Here is a 20,810-nt window from a genome sequence, read left to right on the forward strand (position 1 = left end):
CACACACGGGTGCTGCAAAACTGGTGAAATGTAAGCAATATTGGTAGATTGCATCAGTATCAATTTCCTCGTTGTGGTCATATGCGATTACAGTAATGCAAGATGTTACCATTTGGGGAAACCTGGGAAAGAATGTTTGGGATCTCTCTATTATTTCTTATCACTGTATGTGAATCTACAGTTTTCTTGAAATTATAAAAATAAAGTCAATTACATAAACAATATATTTCTTTAAACTTACATTTCTGTGATAATGTGTGTATATCTGTGTGAATCTTTGTCTTTGGGTAAATACTATTCCATCATTGACCATTCATAACAACCTTTCAAGTATATTAAATTAATTTTAGTAGTTAATGAGGATTTCATTAAAAATGTAAGATCTATGAAAGACATTCAGAAATTATTTCTGAGGCTGCAACTCTATCATCCTAATACAATTTAATATTTTCCGCCACTTAACTCTTTATTACAAAATAGGCCCCTTTTTACTCAGTACAAATTAGGAAATATGTAAAAGGTATATGCAGGAAAATGTGAGAAAAATGAAAACAAAATTTTTGAGTCGACAATAACTAATAAACATTAATAGATTATCTAAGTAAACTAAAACATCTAACCAATTTTTGGAATGCTGGCAGTTCCACATGTGTTTTTTACTGAACAATATGGTTTAAATAATATCTTGAAGATTTTTTGTGTTAATCATTGAAAGAAACTCTATTTAGAAATAACCTGAGAAAAACATTACTATTAATATTTGTTATGGTAGAATTATACCTGATGTTAAGGTTATTTGAATGACTTTTACATGCTGATTCCACAGCAATAGAAATGTATTTTTCCTGCTTCACAGTGTTTTTAATTTACAACACGATGCCAAAACCTTACCAATGCTCCTTCAATCTAGAAGCAATAATCTAACAAAAATCAATATGCACTGTTTTGTATAGTTTCTAATATGCTTCATTGTTTTATATAACAAATTATGTAATGGCTTAGAATTTAGAATGCTACAGAGCCTAATTAAAGCCATATTGTATCACTAGTTTGTAGAACTATTTGCAAAACCCTTGGTGATAATAATGTTAAGTTTATCAACATGCAATCAGAATACTTTAAGAAATTCCCCCAGAAAGTTTTATTTTGTCTTATTTTATTTTATTTTTTTGAGACAAAGTCTCTGTTGCCCAGGCGGGAGTACAGTAGCCTGATCTTGTCTCACTGCAATCTCCGCCTCCCAGGTTCAAGCGATGCTCCTGTCTTCGAGTAGCTGGGATTACAGTAATGTACCACCACGCCCGGCTAGGTTTTTTTTTTTTTTTTTTTTTTTTTAGACGGAGTCCTGCTCTGTCCCCTAGGCTGGAGTGCAGTGGCGTGGTCTGGACTCACTGCAAGCTCAGCCTCCCGGGTTCAAGCCATTCTCCTGCCTCAGGCTCCCCAGTAGCTGGGACTACAGGTGCCCGCCACTAAGCCCGGCTAATTTTTTATATTTTTAGTAGAGACGGGGTTTCACCTGTGTTAGCCAGGATGATCTCGATCTCCTGACCTCGTGATCCACGCGCCTCGGCCTCACAAAGTGCTGGAATTACAGGCGTGAGCCACCGGGCCCGGCCTAGGTTTTGTAGTTTTAGTAGAGACAGAGCTTCCCCATACTGGTCAGGCTGGTCTCGAACGCCTGACCTCAGGTGATGTGTCTGCCTCTGCCTCCCAAAGTGCTGAAATTACGGGCATGAGCCACCCCTCCTCGCTCCGAGGAGCTTTAAAGTTACACTTCCATCCTGTTCACATTTTCCACTAACGATTCCTTCTATTTAGTCAATGTAATGGCCTGAATTGCGTTCTCCCCCAGTTTCATGTGTTGAAGTCCTATTTCTTGTGAACTCAGAATGTGACTGTATTTGAAGATGGGGTCTTTAAAGAGATAATTAAAGTAAGATGAGGGCATTCAGGCAGGTAGTAACCCAGTATGACTGGTGTTTGTATAAAATATATTGGGGTACAGATGTCCACAGAGAGAAGACCCTGTAAATACACAGGGAGAAAACGGCCATCCAGGGAGGAAAAGGCCATGGAGAGGGGCCTCCAAAAGAAACCAGCCTTGCCAGCACCTTAATCTCAGACTTCCAGCCTCCAGAATTGTGAGAAAACAAATTTCTGTTGTTTAAGCTACGCAGTCTGTGATCATTTGTAATGGTAGCCCTTGCAAACTAGTACAGTCAGTGTCATAGAAAATGTGTGTTAGGGAAGTTTGTGAGCTATGCTAGGTGTGCACGCAATTGCACCTTCTAGCGGGAAGGGGCCACAATTGTTCATTGAATGAATAAATCTAAGTTGATTAGCTACTGAAAGATGGACCTTTTGCTTTAATCTAGCAGAATGCAGTTTGTCAGAGATAAAACTAAGGACTGTGACTGGATTATAAAAAAGTAATGAAGAAGAACAATGAAAATTTTCATTGAGTGGGCGTAGGATAGAGGGAAGCTCATCTGTACTGTGCAATTCGGTGACTGCCACACTGGATGACAGACATGCTCAGGGTAAAGCTTCTGTTCTGAAACATCAGGATTCAAATCCTACCTTTCCTCTTTTCCTAAATCATATAACCTAATTTATTCATTCTTAACTTTAATTTTCTTGTTCTAAAATCTGAATGGTAATAGCACCCAACCCTGTGGTTGGTGTAAGAATTAAGAGAGTTAATACTACCGGAACATTTAAAGCATTGCCTTGTAAATGGTTCACACTTGGCCAATATTGACTATAACTTTTCTTTAATCCACTAACTAGCCAGAAACTTCCGAATATTTTGTTTTATTATTACATTCAACATTCTCTAGGTAAAATCTCCAGATAAAATTTGAGGCATATATTGTCATATTTTAAAACATTACTTTATCATTAAGAAAGTGGTTTCTGTAAAGTACAAGTTTTTCTCTGTAGATTAATTTGTTAAATGTAAAAGACACATTTTGGAAATGAGTGCATCTTTGACAATTGGCCAATCATTCTTTATAAAACTTTTGGTCCCATCAAAGCTGAATGTGGAAAGGATTATTGGTGGAAGCTATGTGGTAAAAATGAAGTGAATTTTCAGAATATGTGGCCTCATATCTGAAAAATAGAGTTGGGATTATCTCTCTTTCCCAAAAATAAAGCAAAAAAATGTTGTGGTTGTATATTACTAAGATGTGCACTCTCAAATCAGATCTCAGTGAGTCTCACCTGCTGGCATTCACAGCCTGTGTGTTCCCTCAGCCTGCAAAGTGGGCTAAACCCCAGGACTTATTTTTAATAAACAGAATATAATGGAATGATGAGATGTCACATCCAGGATTAAGTCTGCAAAATGACCATGACTTCAGTGTTGCTCCCTCCTTTTTGCCCTATTGTGTGCTCTCCCTGATGGAAACTAGCTTCTTTCATGCTGGAAACCATTCTATCAAGAGGCCAGCATGTCCAGAGAATGAGGGAAGCCTCCGGCCAACTAACCATTTGGAAGAGAACCCAGTCATTCATCGCATAGTGAACATAGACCTGAATCTCTCTCAGTGAAACCCTGCAAGGAGATAGCATCTCTTGGAGGGATACACATGTTAGCAATGGTACAAGATGTGTACCTTTTGTACAAAAGTAGCACAAATGATGGCCATTTCATAATATGGGACTTTGAGTAAGTATGGAAATGTCTGACTAATCTTTTCCATTTGAGTTTTGAGAGTTTCCTCTAGTGTAGATGCTTCTGCTGAGCGATTACATGAAATGTAAATAGCTTCATGCTCTGTGCTAGTCCAAGGAGATCCATCCACATAGCTCTCTCTTAGTTCTTCTTGTAAACAATTTTCCATTTTTGTCCTTTCCAAGTGCCTAGCTAGCAGAGCAACCTGTTATGCACTACTAGGAATCAATATATATCAAAACCTAGAGTCATCTCTCTTTCCTAATAAAGGAGGCAAATCCTGTTCCTGTCCATGGTGTGATTTCCTTTCTCCATGGATTTCAGGGATACCATTGAGTAGGGATAGGATTCAGTGTCCTTCATTTGCAACCAGTGCCAGCACATGCTATGAATTCATGCCTCAATCACGCCCCTGCATTTTCCTCCCATGTTGAGCAGAACTCCCCTTCACTAGCTCCAAGTGAGGGAATGTAGGTAAGGAATTAGAAGGAATTAGATTTACTGTGAGGCATCTGAGTCATCTGCTCCTGTAGTTTGTTTGTACTTTTTAGATCTCTTAGGACAAATCTCACACCTTAGGCCTGAAGAGATAAGGAAAGCGTTTGGTTATGGGAAACTGAGAGCATATTGCAAATCACATATGTGAGGGAGCAGCCTCCCATTGAAAAAGACACAGTCGAAATGCAGCAAATGAGCAGTGAGGGACCCTGGATAATAGATATTTGATGTCACCTTTGTCCACACTCTACTCCCTGTCTCCTAAAATGCCCCACTGAACAAGCCCAACAGAAAGTCTGAGAGAAGTAGAACCTGGTAATGAAGTTCACAGATGTCAGAAGATCAGCCTTTAGGGAACAGAAGAGAATGGAAAGCGGAGAGAAGGGATCTAAAAGAATGAGTTGAAAGTGCCCGGAAGCAAATGGAGAACAAAAAATTGCAGGGGTTGCAATACTAGTCTCTGATAAAACAGACTTTAAACCATCAAAGATCAAAAGAGACAAAGAAGGCCATTACATAATGGTAAAAGGATCAATTCAACAGGAAGAGCTAACTATCCTAAATATATATGCACCCAATACAGGAGCACCCAGATTCATAACGCAAGCCCTTAGACTTACAAAGAGACTTAGACTCCCATACAATAATAATGAGAGATTTCAACACCCCACTGTCAACATTAGACAGATCAACGAGACAGAAAGTTAATAAGGATATCCAGGAATTGAACTCATCTCTGCAGCAAGCAGACCTAATAGACACCTGCAGAACTCTCCACCCCAAATCAACAGAATATACATTCTACTCAGCACCACATCACACTTATTCCAAAATTGACCACATAACTGGAAGTAAAGCACTCCTCAGCAAATGTACAAGAACAGAAATTATAACAAACTGTCTCTCAGACCACAGTACAATAAAACTAGAACTCAGGAATAAGAAAGTCAATCAAAACCACTCAACTACATGGAAACTGAATCATGTGCTCCTGAATGACTACTGGGTACATAACGAAATGAAGGCAGAAATAAAGATGTTCTTTGAAACCGATGAGAACAAAGATACAACGTACCAGAATCTCTGGGACACATTTAAAGCAATGTGTAGAGGGAAATGTATAGCACTAAATGCCCACAAGAGAAAGCTGGAAAGATCTAAAATTGACACTCTAACATCACAATTAAAAGAACTAGAGAAGCAAGAGCAAACACATTCAAAAGCTAGCAGAAGGCAAGAAATAACTAAGATCAGAGCAGAACTGAAGGAGATAGAGACACAAAAAACCCTCCAAAATCTTTTGAAAAGATCAACAAAATTGATAGACCGCTAGCAAGACTAATAAAGAAGAAAAGAGAGAAGAATCAAATAGATGCAATAAAAAATGATAAAGAGGATTTCACCACTGACCCCACAGAAATACAAACTACCATCAGAGAATACTATAAACACCTCTACGCAAATAAACTAGAAAATCTAGAAGAAATGGATAATTTCCTGGACACTTACACTCTCCCAAGACTAAACAAGGAAGAAGCTGAGTTCCTAAATAGACCAATAGCAGGCTCTGAAATTGAGGCAATAATTAATAGCCTACCAATGAAAAAAAGTCCAGGACCAGATGGATTCACAGCCGAATTCTACCAGACGTACAAGGAGGAGCTGGTATCATTTCCTCTGAAACTATTCCAATCAATAGGAAAAGAGGGAATCCTCCCTAACTCATTTTATGAGGCCAACATCATCCTGATACCAAAGCCTGGCAGAGACACAACAAGACAAGAGAATTTTAGACCAATATCCCTGATGAACATTGTTGTAAAAATCCTCAATAAAATACTGGCAAACCGGATCCAGCAGCACATCAAAAAGCTTATCCACCATGATCAAGTGGGCTTCATCCCTGGGATGCAAGGCTGGCTCAACATTTGCAAATCAATAAACATAATCCAGCATATAAACAGAACCAAAGACAAAAACCACATGATTATCTCAATAGATGCAGAAAAGGCCTTTGACAAAATTCAACAGCCCTTCATGCTAAAAACGCTCAATAAATTCGGTATTGATGGAACATACCTCAAAATAATAAGAGCTATTTATGACAAACCCACAGCCAATATCACACTGAATGGGCAAAAACTGGAAAAATTCCCTTTGAAAACTGGCACAAGTCAGGGATGCCCTCTCTCACCACTCCTATTCAACACAGTGTTGGAAGTTCTGGCTAGGGCAATCAGGCAAAAGAAAGAAATCAAGGGTATTCAGTTAGGAAAAGAAGAAGTCAAATTGTCCCTCTTTGCAGATGACATGATTGTATATTTAGAAAACCCCATCATCTCAGCCCAAAATCTCCTTAAGCTGATAAGCAACTTCAGCAAAGTCTCAGGATACAAAATAAATATGCAAAAATCACAAGCAGTCTTATACACCAGTAACAGACAAACAGAGAGCCAAATCATGAATGAACTTCCATTCACAATTGCTTCAAAGAGAATAAAATACCTAGGAATCCAACTTACAAGGGATGTAAAGATCCTCTTCAAGGAGAACTACAAACCACTGCTCAGTGAAATAAAAGAGGACACAAACAAATGGAAGAACATACCATGCTCATGGATAGGAAGAATCAATATCGTGAAAATGGCCATACTGCCCAAGGTAATTTATAGATTCAATGCCATCCCTATCAAGCTACCAATGAGTTTCTTCACTGAATTGGAAAAAACTGCTTTAAAGTTCATATGGAACCAAAAAAAAGCCCACATTGCCAAGAGAATCCTAAGTCAAAAGAACAAAGCTGGAGGCATCAGGCTACCTGACTTCAAACTATACTACAAGGCTACAGTAACCAAAACAGCATGGTACTGGTACCAAAACAGAGATATAGATCAATGGAACAGAACAGAGCCCTCAGAAATAATAACACACATCTACCGCCATCTGATCTTTGACAAACCTCGGAAAAACAAGAAATGGGGAAAGGATTCCCTATTTAATAAATGGTGCTGGGAAAATTGGCTAGCCATAAGTAGAAAGCTGAAACAGGATCTTTTCCTTACTCCTTATACGAAAATTAATTCAAGATGGATTAGAGACTTAAATGTTAGACTTAATACCAAAAAACCCTAGAAGAAAACCTAGGTAATACCATTCAGGACATAGGCTTGGGCAAGGACTTCACGTCTAAAACACCAAAAGCAATGGCAACAAAAGCCAAAATGGATCTAATTAAACTAAAGAGCTTCTGCACAGCAAAAGAAACTACCATCAGAGTGAACAGACAACCTACAGAATGGGAGAAAATTTTTGCAACCTACTCATCAGACAAAGAGCTAATATCCAGAACCTACAAAGAACTCAAACAAATTTACAAGAAAAAAAAAAACAACCCCATCAAAAAGTGGGCAAAGGATATGAACAGACACTTCTCAAAAGAAGACACTCATACAGCCAACAGACACATGAAAAAATGCTCATCATCACTGGCCATCAGAGAATTGCAAATCAAAACCACAATGAGATACCATCTCACACCAGTTAGAATGGCAATCATTAAAAAGTCAGGAAACAACAGGTGTTGGAGAGGATGTGGAGAAATAGGAACACTTTTACACTGTTGGTGGGATTGTAAACTAGTTCAACCATTATGGAAAACAGTATGGTGATTCCTAAGGATCTAGAACTAGAAGTACCATATGACCCAGCCATCCCATTACTGGGTATATACCCAAAGGATTATAAATCATGCTGCTATAAAGACACATGCACACGTATGTTTATTGCAGTACTATTCACAATAGCAAAGACTTGGAATTAACCCAAATGTCCATCAGTGACAGACTGGATTAAGAAAATGTGGCACATATACACCATGGAATACTATGCAGCCATAAAAAAGGATGAGTTTGTGTCCTTTGTAGGGACATGGATGCCGCTGGAAACCATCATTCTCAGCAAACTATCACAAGAACAGAAAACCAAACACCGCATGTTCTCACTCATAGGTGGGAACTGAACAATGAGATCACTTGGACTCGGGAAGGGGAGCATCACACACAGGGGCCTATCATGGGGAGGGGGGAGAGGGGAGGGATTGCATTGGGAGTTATACCTGATGTAAATGATGAGTTGATGGGTGCTGACAAAGTTGATGGGTGCAGCACACCAACATGGCACAAGTATACATATGTATCAAACCTGCACATTACGCACATGTACCCAAGAACTTAAAGTGTAATAATAAAATTAAATTAAAAAAAAGAAAGTGCCCAGAAGACTTAGTATGAATGATTTTTCATGCATTTACTTTCAATACTTTTTATCCTTAAATTGTAGATGTGCTTTTCTGAAACTGATGTAAAGATGATATTTTGCTACTGTTGTGTTGGTTGGCTTAATTTTAATGTAGTTCCATTATCTCTGATTTCTTTAAAAAGCGTATGTAATATGTTTCATCAATATATGGGAATGATGTTATCAGTTTGGGTTGTATTGGGCAGCACACAGCAAAAAATGGCTTAGCGTGGCTTCCTCAAATGAAGAATTTTTTTTCCCGTATATCATAGGAATATCAGAGCTCACTACTCTGGGATGGTGTGGCTGCTTGAGCAAGTCATGTAGGAAGGACCCTTGGAGCTTCCGCCTTCCCCCTTCTCAGTCTGTGGCTCTCAACCTCACAAATGCAAAACAGCAGCTTTATCCACAGGCACCACTCCTGCATTAGGTGACCTGAAGTTGGTGGTGCATGTGGGAGTGGTGGGGAGGGGTGGGAAGATAAAATTACACACCTGTGAAGGCTATACCCTTTTATGCAAAACATGAACTTATTCAGAGCTCTATTTCTCATTTATCTTGTCAGTACCGAGCCTATCACCACCAGTAGACAAAATAATATTTCCTCCAGGGAAAGAATTACAGATTCTTTTGTTGAGGATATTGGGTAAACATATAGCAGTAACCGCTTACGTGCTATTCTTGGATATCTTCCCTCTTTATATTTTATGCTTTCTGTATATCACAATCCTCCCTTGTTGCTGTTATTTTCTGCTCTTCTGACTTCTATTAGATTGACTGCCTTTCCTTCATTGCCCTTTTTCTCTGTAAATGTGGAGTTCAAGGCCATGTTTCTGGTTTTTCTGGTTACTCCTAAATGTCTACCATGCATAGTTAGAAAGGTTTCAAACTGACTGATATCTCTAACCACTTTAAGAATCATGATGCACTTTAAATACTTTCACTCGGGTAAACTCAAATCTGAACTACATTTTAAAAATTTTGTTTTGCCAGCATCTTTCACACAAGGGGCTTCCAGAGAGAGCTGGGTATGCACTAGCTACTCCAGACTTGTTTGGGCAAAACAAAGGCAGGAGTTTTGGCCTCTGTTGTGGCTCAAAGGGGGACTGAGAAAATGTTCCTGTGCAAGAGGTTTAATTTTCCTGCTGATGCCAAAGGAGGAGGTACATGTTCATGGGTTCTCTTACCAGGCTGCACAGATGTGGGGCTAAACAGGAAAGAGAGGCCGAGCCTGCAAATGCATTCAGTAGTAGAAAACCAAAAATGGAGCCACACTCTTTATTACAAATATTTACCCTTCACTGCTCTATTGCTTTCTTTCCTGAATAATAATTGACTGGTTATGGCTTACTAAAGAAACAGGTTTCCAGAAACACTTTAGAGATAGCATTCTAATATATATTTTTAGTGTCTATTTGTTGCTGTTGATAATTTTTCTGCTTTTAAGGTAAATTTTCTTTTTTATTCTTAGTTGCTCTTAATATTCCAGTTTTCTTTGGTGCTTGTTGTTCTGAATGCAATTTGACAATACTATGTCAATAAAATGACTACTTTTTATTTGTGTGGCTCAGAATGCATGTTCAACCAAATCTGTAATTTTCTAAGCATACATCATATTGACTATTTATCTGCTACATTGCCTTAATTCAATAATTAAGGAATCAAATCAGATATGTCATACATTCTTATTCTCTTCTCTATTTTCTTACACTTTTGTTCATATTTTTCAAATGTTCACTAATCTGTGTTGAATTATGGCTTGTTTTCACAAAAGTATTTCTTGGTTGAATTATACCCAGATTGCTGTTTAGGCATCATTAGTTTATAATATCAGAGTCCATTTTCATTTCTCTTTTTTATCATCCATTTGTGGCCAACAAATATAGATATATAATTTGATGCCATCGAAATATTTGCCATCCCAGGAAAGGTGAATTTCTGTGAAATATTTTACAAATACATTATTTTATCTAACAAATCACATTATTTTATGAATTGTATTTAGCAAATCACTTTACCATAAATTATTTTCTGGAACCAAAGAAAGTCACAGAAGTTAAAAATTAAATTTTTGAGACAAAGTTAGAGAAGAATCCCTGATCAAAGATAAAAGAACAAATTTGAAATATCAGGAACCCAGGGAAAAATGCATCATTATGTTTGAATTCATAGTAGAGAGCAGACATTAAAAGTCTAATATGCTCCCCAGCCAGGGGGCTCTAACCCTTTTGCATCTTAGATTCAAATAGCATGACTCCCTTTATAATAGATATAAATGGATTTATTTTTATTAAAGACATTTAAGTGTCACCAAGCATTCTGTAAAGGCCATTAACACTGAAGTAGTTCTGTTGGGTATAACTTTAATTTGTGAACTCAAAGTAAATTTATAAAAATCTTGTGCCTACCAAAGTTATTTATTAGGCTCATTGAATTTAATGAGAATGTGGTTAACTGAAAACAGGAAATTTACAACCCATCAATCCAGTGATTTACATGCCATTATGCCTGGGGAATATATCCCACTCCTATTGTTGTTAATGACTCAATAGCTCTGGATTGTGAATTAGAGATATGGGACAGAAGGGAGAAGATAAAATGGAGAAGATAAAATGGAAGAAGTTTAGTTTGCCAAGAGGGGAGAGTGGAGAAAGTAAAGATGATGCTGATACATCTCACTAAAGGGCAGTTTCTGCTTTTTACTTGCATTCACCTCGCTATGTGAACATCACTGGTTGGAAGAGGAAAATCATTTCAAATTGAATGCTGTAAGAACTTTCTGTTTGGATTTGTCTTCTAACAAATATATGGAAAGAACATTCTTCTTTCGGTAATCACATTAAGAATGTAGGGGAAATGAACTATGTCACATGAAAATCTCACTAAGTAAACGTAGTATCTAGGTGCTAACGTTTATTGTACTTGGGAAAATAGGCATTACTATTTATCGGGTGGCTCCAATGGACCTGTTTAATTTTTTATACTTCAAATCATTTCATTAGTTTCTAGAAGTAAGAATAAAGAAATTATGAAAGCAGTTTACTAAAAATTATAATGAGAATTTAGCCGTAATGAACACAAAATGTATTCTTTATTCCGCTGGTGTTCAATTCAATTTATACGTATGAAAAATGGACAATGCAATTGTCCTCTGAATAGAAGTAGCTGTTCATCGATTGTCATACATGGAGCTGGAATTTATCATTCTTGTAAATACTAATAATACTAGATTCCACATATGTCTCCAACAAGTTCTAGTATATCATTTTGAGTGATTTTTCTTGCACTTGCATCATCAAAATACGATATTTGAATAATTTTTGAAACCTTTGTTGGCTCATAATTATCTTAAAGAGATAACCATCTTGTTTGCTATATAATTTAGTCTTCCACTTTTTAATGTATAGACATCATTTAGAATAATCTACCCAATGTTTTAAAAATATCTTTATCATTTACTTTCTTCTAGTTATCTTTGTTTATACATCTGCTTTCATTATACTTTTGCTTCTGAAGAGTATCAAGTAAATTTTGGCACATAAACCTAACAAAGAATAAAATTACTTAGATGTGTCTTTTTAACAAAATGGGATTAGCCAAGATTTTGTCACAAAATATTGCATGATGAAATTCTTCCTGTTGAATGACTACATTGATAAGAACATCATTATTTTCTATTTTTACTTATATATACATTTCCCAATCACAAATTCATAAATTAATTAAACATACTATCATCTAGAAATTTACCTAATATTTCACTTATAAGATCACATTCACCATCATCTTTATAGTACCAAATGTTGCTGTTTGTTGCTTTTATCCTATGATTTTTCTAACAATTATGGTGTGTCTTTCCCTGCCAATTATATTTTTCTTTGCCATTATTAGTAGAGAATAAAAATTTTATTTTCAACTGTGCTCAATAAAAATTAAAGGCAGCCTACAAAGATGGTGTCTCTAGTCTTGTTTTATATACTTTTAAAAAGGTAAAACCCTGGCAAATGCAATAAAAAGATAATGGGAATGCAAGTTTATTGTACTTTATCATCATAATTTTAAGCCAGAAATAGTCAAACTTTGCTGTAAAGGGCCAGATAGTAACTGGCTTTGTCAACTATACAGTCCTGTCACTTGCCATTCTAGCATGAAAACAGTTACAGATTATACACTATGAATAGACCGGGATGGGATCTCATATGTCTGTATTTATAAAAACAGGGTCAGGTTGGATTCGGTCCACAGCCACAGTTTGTCAATCCCTATTTAAGGAATTTTACAATTCTTTTGTTTCCTTATTATTTTGGTATAGTTCACCCTAAGTGGGAATAGTTTATAAGTAGTAATGATTACCAAATATGATTAAAATGCAAAATGTAGAAAATGTAGCAAAACAGCATATAAGACATAGAAAAGTAAGGTAACAAAAATCTCATGATGTACCTGAGATTTATAAAAGGGATTAGTAATACCACAGAGTAATTGCAAAATAGAATGCATATTATTCTACTGGAAATTAGTTAAGTTTTATTTTTGAATAATGTGTAAGTAAGAATAAAATAATGATAAATCAATCTTACAAATCCTTGTAACTGCTTAAGAAAACCCTCACAAAGAAAAGTCTGCTCAGTGGAAGCTGATACTGTGATGAGGGTTTTTTAATACCACCATAAAAGGAAGGTATTGAATTTGGGTAAACTAAAACTGGACATCCCATCACCTTCTCGAATGTTGTTAATTGACATCCCCAGCAGGATAGCAAGGCTTGTCTGGAGGTAAGTACCCATAGGAGCACTGTGATCCCACCTGAGAAAAATTAACCTTTTATTAATCTAAGATTCATAATGAGAAACGTAAATGAATCCAAGAATATTAAGTCTAAGAACACTGAAGGATAAAAAATTTGATCATATTTTGGTAATGACCTCTTCTTCTCCAAGGGGGAGAAGAAGTAGATAATATATAATATATAATATATATAACATATACCTATATATATAACAAGTAATATATATTAATAATATACAATATAAATTATTTATATATTATATATTAATTATATATACATATTATAATTAATAATTATTATAATTATAATTATTAAAATTATATAATTTATTATATATTAATAATATATAATACATGTATAATATAATATATAATATATAATCACTCACTATGTAAAATAATATATATAAGGTTAAGAGGGTATAAGGTTAACAATGTAACAATATAATATATTTTATATTATTATAATAGATACAATATAAACAATATAAATTATATAATCTGTATAATATATAATCTATTATATATAGATAATATATAATATATTATCTCTCAATATAGAGAAATAATATAATATATAATATATTGATATACTAATAGGTATATAAACATATAAAATATATAAATAGATTATACATATATTTAATATCTAATATATAAATATATAAAATATGTTAACATATATTTTAGGGAGAAAGAAATAAATATCTATTATATGTAAATAACTTCTCTCATCTATGTATATATTTTATACTTCTACTTCTCCTTCTACTTATTTGACATCTTCATGTCCTTTCTGGTCTTTCTCACTTGTGTGATTTTCTGTGAAGCCACCTCTGCCCTATCTTTTGGTGACCTTACTCATCCTTCCTATGTGAGCTCATTGCTATGTCCTCACAGATGAACCCTGTACAATTTTCACAGGGATTTTCCCAGTATAATATAAATATGTGCCACTTTGCATTCCTACTTGCTGGTTCTTCTTAAGAGTGTAACTATATTTTTTTTATCTGAGTGACAATTTTGTTGCTATGTGTCTCTTCTACCAACTGCAGGCCCCACAAGGGAAGGAGACAGAACACCCTTGGCTCACTGTGAGAACCAAACATAATGCCTGCCATATTGTAGAAGATAAAAATATATTTACCACGGAAAATGATTGAATAATTAGCATTTCTGTGATGAAACATAATCGGCCTAAGAAAATGCTACTATATTGACTGCCATGTGAATATTAGTTTGTTAAATGAAGGGAATCAATGTGGCATGTCATAGACATAAATTAGACAAAATTGAACGGAGTAAATGAATTCCAAATTCATTATTTTTTATTATGTATAACACCAGGAGCATCATTTGTCATTGAGAAGTAAATGAGTGTTAAATAGATGGATATTTAGGTGAAATTTGCATTTTAAAATGAGTATATTCAATTATCATACATATAGTTTGGAGAGAAAAAAGAATGCTCATTATTTTTGGAAATAACTCAGTTGTAAAATAAATTATCCTAAGGGAATTATCTCAACTGTTTTTAAGATGACTTTGACCTTGTCCATCTGTCCATCCTTAACTGTCTTTCAGTTTTCAGCCCCTCACACAGCTACAGCTCCACTGCATTTATTTTTGGTTCACATGAGCACCATCCTGCCTCAAATTCCTGATTTTGTAGCTGATTTATTTTTAGCTCTTTCTTTTCTCTCTCCATATTGCTTCTCCTTTTAATCTAACTAGCACTTCCTCATTCTGCAACACTTCTAATACCATTTTATTGTTATTTCTTTCTGTATATAAACTAAATTCCATGAAGGGACTAATAGCATCTGTCCTTTTGTCATATAACCCTTGTACTTTTTTTTCTTTTCTTTCTTTCTTTTTTTTTTTTTTGATATGGAGTCTTGCTCTGTCGCCCAGGCTGGAGTGCAGTGGTGCCATCTCGGCTCACTGCAAGTTCTGCCTCCTCGGTTCACGCCATTGTCCTGCCTCAGCCTGCCAAGGAGCTGGGACTACTGGCGCCTGCCACCACGCCCAGGTAATTTTTTGTATTTTTAGGAGAGATGGAGTTTCACCGTTTTAGCCAGGATGGTCTCGATCTCCTGACCTCGTGATCCGCCCGCCTCTGCCTCCCACAGTGCTGGGATTACAGGCGTGAGCCACCGCGCCCCGCCAACCCTCGTACTTACTACAGACTTCATACAAAGTACAAACAGGGAAGATGGGAAGAATGAAGGACTCAAATGCAGAGTCACTTCCTTTTTTTAATGATTACAAAACATAAAAATGTGTCCCATTCATAATTGGTGGTATATATATTCAGTAGAACACTATGACACATGAAAAATGCTAACTGTATAATGGGACTCAAATGAGAATGAAACTGCATAGTCATGTGCAAGTAGGAGGAAAACAACTATGTGTCAAAAGTGTTCATAGGCTGTATAAAAGTAACACATTTAAACTTACAATAGGCATTACAAGAGGACTGAAAAAACTTGGGTGATGAAAACATTTTTCTTGATATAATTTTATTAAATGTTTATACTGCTTATTTAAAATTAACAAATAAAGCTAAAATAAACTGAAGTTAATAAAGAGCCATCGAATGAAATGTTGTTTTTTTTAAAGTAAAAAAAAAAGTTTTTCTTTATTATATTACATGGTAACAAGACAGTTGCTAATTTAATCAAAATATCATTCAGAAGGCAAATAAATTGATTTGGTTTTTGGTTTCAGAAACAAGCATTTAATTAAGTAACTTTTTCTCCTTTAAGAATCATGGGAGCCACAGTGTAAATATGACCTAAGTAGATTTTCTTTTCACATAAGTGTGCCTGTACAATATTTATCTGTGTAACAGTATGCTATACAGAGAGTCTATCTTTTAGATGATTACAGATATGGTTTATATGATGCTACATATAAATATGTTTAGACCTTTGTACCTACATGTGGATACTAATACACACATAAACATAGAAATATTAGTGATGAGTTTTTAATATGTATCAATGCATGCTCAGATTTCGTTAACATAACAGACATGGCATATATATACATCTCTTCTCCCTCAAATCCTTAAAAAATTATGTGTGTGTGTTTTTGAAAGAAATTAGTCTATAATAGTAATAGTATTGATTAAAAAAGAAAGTTCTACCAAGGGGAAAATATATTTTAAAAATATTTATTTAATGAAAGTATTGCACTAAGAAAATCATATGCAAAGATCATATAGTCAAAGATGCACTACAGAGCTCAAAGCGGTTCTAGGAGGTATGAGAGGTGCCAACTTTAGAATAAGTAGATACGAGTTAAATGACGGAGGCCTGTGTGGTTTCAGGATGTTGAACTGGTTTCAGGATGTTATATATATAAATATATATAAAATATATATAAATATAAATAAATAAATAAATATATATATATATTTGCTGCCTTTATTTCCTCTACTATATGGATACTATACAGATACCAATAGAGGGTCAGGTGCAGTGGCTTATGCCTATAATTCCAGCACTTTGAGAGGCTGAGGCAGGCGAATTGTCTGAGGTCAGGAGTTCGAGACCAGCCTGGCCAACATGGTGAAACCCTGACTCCACTAGAAATACAAAAATTGGCCAGGTGTGGTGGTGGGCACATGTAATCCCAGCTACTTGGGAGACTGAGACAGGCGTATTGCTTGAACCTAGGAGGCAGAGGTTGCAGTGAGCTGAGATTGTTTCATTTCATTCCAGCCTGGGCAACAAGAGTGAAACTCTGTCTCAAAAAAAAAAAAAAAAAAAAAAAAAAAAAGTGTTTATTCAGAATATAAACTATTGAAAAAGAGAGTCTTGGTTTTAGATAGCTTTCATAAAACATATAAGCAGGAATTTTCAAATTTAAAGATGATTTGACAAATATGAATTACTAAATATTCACAAAATAACAACAAATTACAAAATAATGGCAAACTATTTTAACACCTAAATAAATCAAGACTAAATAAATGACATCCTTAAATTAAATACAAAAACATTAAGCGTCAACAAACTAGTGCATTCATTAACATGAAATAGGAAGACTTGGAATTCTGCTTCTGATTAGAATGCAGAAGGCCACAGCCCAAATATACCTCAAAATGACAACTAGAAAAATCAAGTAAATTTTAAAAATTATGTGCATATGTGTTTTTGAAGAATTCAGAAATCTGGAGACTCACATGAGTGTAAAGAAACTAAATTTCAGAGACTGAAGTGCTCTTTTCAACTGAGTAGAAATTAGAAGCTATTTCCCTTGATGAGGCATCTGCTGAGTATAAGAACAGGCAGAAAAAATATTTGGCTTGTAATAGACAGAGAGACTATGCAGAGGGAAAAACATGCAAGTGATTATGAAAAATTGGGATTTTGATAAGTGCCACACATTCAACTGGTTATTACCAGTCAAATTATTCTAAAAGACTTGGACTAAGTAATGGGCTATGCAAGAAATGGGTGTCTTAAGTGAAAAGATGGAGAGAGAAAGCCCACTTTCCTTCAGCGCTGAAGTCCAAACTCCTAGCACAGAGGACAGCCCTGTGATTGACATAGAATAGGTCTTTCATGTCTAAAAGCAACCTAGTTCCATTCCAAATCAATGTGACGTGGTCATCCTCTTCCCCTAGCTGATTTTGGCATGTAGCATTATTATAATACCTAATAACTAGCATACTGTTAAAAATAATTAGGTCTGAGTAGAAATTAAGAAGCTAATAGAAGCTAACCCCAAAGTGACATAAATACTTAAGAGCAGGTAGAGAATAAAGGCATGCTACATTTAACAGGAAGAATAACAGCTGACTGTTCATGTGAAACTTTGAAAGCCTTAAGATAATGGAATGCACAAAGACTGGATTTACTCTCGTGCCTTAAAACAACTTCAGAAAAGAGTAAATATATGAAACACTGTTTCAAGGCACTGAGCATCAGTGAGCTCTGAGTGCTACTGTGGCAGAAGCACACTCCCTTAGGTAAATTTTCCTACCATGACTCAGGGAAAGGGGATGCAGGTATAGCTGAGGAAACTTCCTGAGTTGAGGAAATGGAGCTAAGATTCCAAGTAAACCAAAGCAATGTTGGTTAGCTTAGGGGACATAGTAATAGATTTCTTAGGGCATTGATCAGAGTACTCAGAAAGATGTCTTAGTAGTAGGAAAAAGTCCTAAGCTAAGCACAGTTCTAGCCTCACCTATTCTTAAAATTGGTATATGAAAAGATCATACTAATTTCAAGTGATTTAACTGTGTCCTAGAATAAAACTCAAAAATATTGATAAGAATAATAAAATATCTACCATCCCAAAAGCTAAAAGTCACAATATCTGAAATTCCATTAATAAGTACCAGGGAGGGCTGAGCATGGTGGCTCACGCCTGTAATCCCAGCACTTTGGAAGGCAGAGATGGGTGGATCACCTGAGGGAAGGTGTGGAGACCAGCCTGGCCAACATGGAGAAACCCCATCTCTACTAAAAATACAAAAATTAGCTGGGTGTGGTGGAACGTGCCTATAGTTCCAGCTACTTAGGTGGCTGAGGCAGGAGAATCTCTTGAACCTGAGAGGCAGAGGTTGCAGTGAGCCGAGATCACACCACTGCACTCCACCCTGGGTGACAGAATGAGACTCAGTTTCAAAATAATAATAATAATAATGATAATTGTTATTATTAAGGAGACAAATAAGCAAAATATGTTCAATAAGGAAAATTTTTAAAAATCACAAACTACCCAGAATTGACAGGATGTTAAAATTAGCAAAAACATTAAACTTGTTATTATAACTTTATTGCATACTTTCAAAAATTTAAATAGAAACATGGAAGTTATTTTAAAGATACAAGTCAAACTTAAAATGCTGAAACTATATTCTCTGAAACAAAATGTCCTGGATAGAATAATAGCAGATTATACGTGTAAAATGTGGAATTCGTGAATTTAAAGACAAAATGATAAAAAAATTACATTGAAACATACAGTGATGTAAAAAGAATAGAAATAATTAACAAAGTATCATTAACCTGAGACACAGTTTTCAAGATCCTAATAGTTGTGTAATTGGAGACTCTGAAAAAGAGAAAGAAAAATATATTTTGAAGCTTAATGTCCTAAAATGTTCTAATTTTATGAACTGTTTTTTTTTTTTTTTTTTTTTTTTTTTTTTTGAGACGGAGTCTCGCTCTGTCGCCCAGGCTGGAGTGCAGTGGCGCGATCTCGGCTCACTGCAAGCTCCGCCTCCCGGGTTCACGCCATTCTCCTGCCTCAGCCTCCCGAGTAGCTGGGACTACAGGCGCCCACAACCGCGCCCGGCTAATTTTTTGTATTTTTAGTAGAGACGGGGTTTCACCGTGGTCTCGATCTCCTGACCTTGTGATCCGCCCGCCTCGGCCTCCCAAAGTGCTGGGATTACAGGCGTGAGCCACCGCGCCCGGCCTTGAACTGTTAACACTACAGAACTAAGAAGCTCAATGCAGCCAAAGCACAATAAATATGAACAAAATACATTAAGTCATACTATAATCAAATTTCTCAGAACCAATGAGATTTAGAAATTTTTATGAACAGCCAAGGAATAAAGATGAGTTATATACAGTAGACTAACGATAAGAAAGGCAACAGATTTGTCATCTCAAACATTGTACATTAAAAGACTTGAGTAACACCTTAATATTCCTGAGAGGGATAAACTTAATTTAGAATGATTTTTGCAAGGAAAATATATTTCAAGAATAACAGTGAAATGAATACTTTTCAAATATACAAGAGCTGAAAGAATTAATCACCAAGAGTGTTTCACTAGAAAGATATGTGAGAGGAAGTCCTTCAGGCAGAAGGAAGATGGTAACAGATGGAAATACAGAACTACTCAAAAGAAGAAGCACCAGAAATTATAAATATATGGGTAAAGATAAATTATTCTGTATCACTATTTTATTATTTAAATATCATTAACATTTAAATGTTTATTCAAATATTGGTTTTTAAAACATATTTAAAATAAATGTTATGATAGCAATACCTAAAGATAAAAAGGGTGAAATAAATTATACTATTTTGTTTTAAATTGGTATATCACTTAAAGATAGACAGTGATAAACTAAAGATATGAACTTTTAAATCTTAAAGCACATTAACACAAGTTATAGTCCAGAGAGGAAATGAAATAAAATCATATAATAGAATTAGTCTTAAGGCAAAAAGAGAAGAAAAATGGAACAAAGAAGATGGGACAAATTGAAAACAGGCAAAACTTTAATTTTTTAAAGGTACACACAAAACCTTTATGTAAAACATATTATGAACTATGAAAAAAGTCTCAATAAATTTAAGAATAAATTACCTCATACAAAGTATATTATCGGGCTGAAATAGAATTAAATTAGAAATCAATGATAAAATAATATCTTAAAATATTTGAAGTATATACAAACTGAATAACACATTTTTATAAATCCCATGGGCCATAAAAAAAAGTCAAAAAAATAAATAATTGATTTTCAATTCAATGAAATAAAGAAAAAAATTCAAAATCTGTGAGATT

This window comes from Macaca thibetana, chromosome 8, assembly GCF_024542745.1.
Source record: "Macaca thibetana thibetana isolate TM-01 chromosome 8, ASM2454274v1, whole genome shotgun sequence".
Taxonomy (NCBI): domain Eukaryota; kingdom Metazoa; phylum Chordata; class Mammalia; order Primates; family Cercopithecidae; genus Macaca; species Macaca thibetana.